This window comes from Schistocerca americana, unplaced genomic scaffold, assembly GCF_021461395.2.
Source record: "Schistocerca americana isolate TAMUIC-IGC-003095 unplaced genomic scaffold, iqSchAmer2.1 HiC_scaffold_989, whole genome shotgun sequence".
Taxonomy (NCBI): Eukaryota; Metazoa; Arthropoda; class Insecta; order Orthoptera; family Acrididae; genus Schistocerca; species Schistocerca americana.
In genome coordinates, this window is record NW_025726773.1 from 25,001 (window position 1) to 30,000 (window position 5,000).

Here is a 5,000-nt window from a genome sequence, read left to right on the forward strand (position 1 = left end):
CCTGACGTGGCAAATCCGATGATGCCGCAGTCATTTACTTACGATAATCACAATCAACAAACGGCCCCCCCCCCCCCCAAAACACCTTTCCTTACAACAATGTGTACCTTAACCTAACCCATATTGTGCCTTAACCTAACCCGTATTGTACCTTAACCTAACCCGTATTGTACCTTAACCTAACCCGTATTGTACCTTAACCTAACCCGTATTGTACCTTAACCTAACCCGTACTGTGCCTTAACCTAACCCGTACTGTGCCTTAACCTAACCCGTACTGTGCCTTAACCTAACCCGTACTGTGCCTTAACCTAACCTATGTTGCGCCTTAACCTAACCTATGTTGCGCCTTAACCTAACCTATGTTGCGCCTTAACCTAACCTATGTTGCGCCTTAACCTAACCTATGTTGCGCCTTAACCTAACCTATGTTGCGCCTTAACCTAACCTATGTTGCGCCTTAACCTAACCCATGTTGCGCCTTAACCTAACCCATGTTGCGCCTTAACCTAGACCCATGTTGCGCCTTAACCTAACCCATGTTGCGCCTTAACCTAACCCCATGTTGCGCCTTAACCTAACCCATGTTGCGCCTTAACCTAACCCATGTTGCGCCTTAACCTAACCCATGTTGCGCCTTAACCTAACCCATGTTGCGCCTTAACCTAACACCATGTTTGCGCCTTAACCTAACCCATGTTGCGCCTTAACCTAACCCATGTTGCGCCTTAACCTAACCCATGTTGCGCCTTAACCTAACCCATGTTCGCGCCTTAACCTAACCCATGTTGCGCCTTAACCTAACCCATGTTGCGCCTTAACCTAACCCATGTTGCGCCTTAACCTAACCCATGTTGCGCCTTAACCTACCCATGTTGCGCCTTAACCTAACCCATGTTGCGCCTTAACCTAACCCATGTTGCGCCTTAACCCAACACACGTTGCGCCTTAACCCAACAACACGTTGCGCCTTAACCCAACACACGTTGCGCCTTAACCCAACACACGTTGCGCCTTAACCCAACACACGTTGGGCCTTAACCCCAACACACGTTGGTGCCTTAACCCAACACACGTTGGGGCCTTAACCCAACGACACACGTTGGGCCTTAACCCAACACACGTTGGGCCTTAACCCAACACACGTTGGGCCTTAACCCAACACACGTTGGGCCTTAACCCCGCTCTGTAATTGTCATACGACGCGTTAAATTAGTGTAGTTGTTGCCTAACTGCAACCCCCGCAATATAGTTTGCTACTCGCACTGCCCGGTCCCCAGAGTTTCGCTTCATGTTAAACACCTTGCAGCTATACACTGTAATGCGGATGGCAGCAGGACGTACATGCTCAATGCCCTTCGCAGTTGTTCATTGCATTCGCATGGCGGAAGCACAGCCTACGTTGTGGTACGGCTTGTGTCAAACTGTCCGCTGATGTTGTACGTCCAAATCACACACTGTACTGCACATTGGTCCTCATGTACTGAATGATACATCGTGGTACATGTGTGACCGTACCACGACTGCGCCAACAACGGGCGAACCATACGGTCCAAATATTGTGCACTCAGCTACGTGTCGTCTCCCTATAAGAGCTGGATTGCAGTATGGTATGCCGTGGATGGCGATCAGCATGAGCCGTCTGTTGATGTAGTGGTGCGTGTTGTCAGACGTAGTCGTCTCTTCTCACACACCGTGATAGCATGGTGCACTGCGTTCCACATCTGCGACATGCGACCAGAGGCCGGTTGACAGTCGTTCGCGCAATGGACATCGCATACGTACGGGGGGCCACCTTCCACGTGTTCGCGAAGCGTGCACATGTTGTTGCGTGTATGTGGGGCAGACATAGTGTGTCGTGACACCTGACACAGGCATGCAACAATCGTTGAATTTGCAAATGGCGATGGACGTCTACGTTTGCTGGTGACGTTACGCAAATGAACAACTGGTAAACCGGTTGTGGTGCGGTTGTTCTCGCTAGAGGTGAATCAGTGATGGCGACGATCGGTTGAGCTACCAACCGGTTGTTTCAGCGATACCCACCATGCCCACGAACGTGAATGGCATGTGGGTGTGAAGCGATACGCGGCGGTGGCTGGGTGGGACCGTCCCCGGCCGGTGAGGGGGGGCCCTCCCGGCGTGCTGGCCGCGCGGTGCGTGGGCGCACGCGCTACAGCCGGCTGGTGGGGGCGGCCAGTGGCAAGGCGCGCCGGCCGACGGAGGCGGCAGGCGGCGCAGCTGCGCGCCGGCGCACCCCTGCACGCGGCGCCGTGCGGCCAAAGTAGGTCCTCGCGGCCCGGTGCGAAGCGCGGTGGGACATCTTGCAGTGTGCTGGTCCGATTGAGGACTGTGTGCGCTGAGGATGCGCCGCCGCCCGCGCTCGGCGCCGCGACGCCGTCTGCTGCTCGGTCGCCTCTGCGGTTCTCGCAGGTGGATTGTATCGCAGCTGTGCGGACGTGTTGGCGCGTGCGCTGTGCTGGGAGAGTTCGCTTCGGCACCCAAGTGGGGCTTTTGTCCTTCTGTGGCGCTGGCGTTGGAGCTGCCGGCCACCGTAGGTGGCGCGTGTTGTCTCCCGCCGGCAATGCCACGACAGCACGCTCCCGGGCCTCTGTCGGCAGCGGCAAGCCTCAGTTGGGAGCACGGGTGGTCGCACCTAAAGCGTCTACTCGCCAAACCCCGGGCGATTGCGCCTCTCTCGAACCCGACCAAGTACTTAGGACGGCGCTGCGCGCCGCCGGGACCTGAGAGGGTTTCGAGGTGTATTGTGCAGGGGAGCTCAGCCTCCTCCTGTTTGCAGAATAATTGAGCGGACGCTTGCGTGTTCGCGCGGGCCCCCCGGGACACACTCCCGGGCGGCCGGCTGCTCAGCTCTAGTTGACGCAGCTCCCTGGTTGATCCTGCCAGTAGTCATATGCTTGTCTCAAAGATTAAGCCATGCATGTCTCAGTACAAGCCGCATTAAGGTGAAACCGCGAATGGCTCATTAAATCAGTTATGGTTCCTTAGATCGTACCCACGTTACTTGGATAACTGTGGTAATTCTAGAGCTAATACATGCAAACAGAGTCCCGACCAGAGATGGAAGGGACGCTTTTATTAGATCAAAACCAATCGGTCGGCTCGTCCGGTCCGTTTGCCTTGGTGACTCTGAATAAACTTTGGGCTGATCGGCACGGGTCCTCGTACCGGCGACGCATCTTTCAAATGTCTGCCTTATCAACTGTCGATGGTAGGTTCTGCGGCCTACCATGGTTGTAACGGGTAACGGGGGAATCAGGGTTCGATTCCGGAGAGGGAGCCTGAGAAACGGCTACCACATCCAAGGAAGGCAGCAGGCGCGCAAATTACCCACCTCCCGGCACGGGGAGGTAGTGACGAAAAATAACGATACGGGACTCATCCGAGGCCCCGTAATCGGAATGAGTACACTTTAAATCCTTTAACGAGTATCTATTGGAGGGCAAGTCTGGTGCCAGCAGCCGCGGTAATTCCAGCTCCAATAGCGTATATTAAAGTTGTTGCGGTTAAAAAGCTCTGCTAGTTGGATTTGTGTCCCACGCTGTTGGTTCACCGCCCGTCGGTGTTTAACTGGCATGTATCGTGGGACGTCCTGCCGGTGGGGCGAGCTGAAGGCGTGCGACGCGCCTCGTGCGTGCTCGTGCGTCCCGAGGCGGACCCCGTTGCAATCCTACCAGGGTGCTCTTGAGTGAGTGTCCTCGGTGGGCCGGCACCGTTTACTTTGAACAAATTAGAGTGCTTAAAGCAGGCAAGCCCGCTGAATACTGTGTGCATGGAATAATGGAATAGGACCTCGGTTCTATTTTGTTGGTTTTCGGTTGTTGGTTTTCGGAACCCGAGGTAATGATTAATAGGGACAGGCGGGGGCATTCGTATTGCGACGTTAGAGGTGAAATTCTTGGATCGTCGCAAGACGAACAGAAGCGAAAGCATTTGCCAAGTATGTTTTCATTAATCAAGAACGAAAGTTAGAGGTTCGAAGGCGATCAGATACCGCCCTAGTTCTAACCATAAACGATGCCAGCCAGCGATCCGCCGCAGTTCCTCCGATGACTCGGCGGGCAGCCTCCGGGAAACCAAAGCTTTTGGGTTCCGGGGGAAGTATGGTTGCAAAGCTGAAACTTAAAGGAATTGACGGAAGGGCACCACCAGGAGTGGAGCCTGCGGCTTAATTTGACTCAACACGGGAAACCTCACCAGGCCCGGACACCGGAAGGATTGACAGATTGATAGCTCTTTCTTGATTCGGTGGGTGGTGGTGCATGGCCGTTCTTAGTTGGTGGAGCGATTTGTCTGGTTAATTCCGATAACGAACGAGACTCTAGCCTGCTAACTAGTCGCGTGACATCCTTCGTGCTGTCAGCGATTACTTTTCTTCTTAGAGGGACAGGCGGCTTCTAGCCGCACGAGATTGAGCAATAACAGGTCTGTGATGCCCTTAGATGTTCTGGGCCGCACGCGCGCTACACTGAAGGAATCAGCGTGTCTTCCTAGGCCGAAAGGTCGGGGTAACCCGCTGAACCTCCTTCGTGCTAGGGATTGGGGCTTGCAATTGTTCCCCATGAACGAGGAATTCCCAGTAAGCGCGAGTCATAAGCTCGCGTTGATTACGTCCCTGCCCTTTGTACACACCGCCCGTCGCTACTACCGATTGAATGATTTAGTGAGGTCTTCGGACTGGTACGCGGCATTGACTCTGTCGTTGCCGATGCTACCGGAAAGATGACCAAACTTGATCATTTAGAGGAAGTAAAAGTCGTAACAAGGTTTCCGTAGGTGAACCTGCGGAAGGATCATTACCGACTAGACTGCATGTCTTTCGATGTGCGTGTCGTGTCGCGCAACACGCTACCTGTACGGCTCGCAGTAGCCGTGCGCCGCGTGCGGAACCACGCGTGCTTCTCAAAACTAACGCCAATGTTGTGTGGTACGAGCGCTGAAGCGCTGGAGCGGCTGGCCTGCGGCACCTGGCGCCTGGC

The 5,000-nt window shown here is 54.6% G+C and overlaps 1 non-coding gene across 1 annotated transcript; it reads left to right on the top strand.

The window, feature by feature from the left end:
• Positions 1 to 2,887: 2,887 nt before the first annotated feature.
• LOC124593508 lies at positions 2,888 to 4,820 on the top strand. The gene has a single exon (XR_006978096.1). It is a non-coding gene; the product is annotated as a small subunit ribosomal RNA (ribosomal RNA).
• The last annotated feature ends 180 nt before the right edge of the window (positions 4,821 to 5,000 follow it).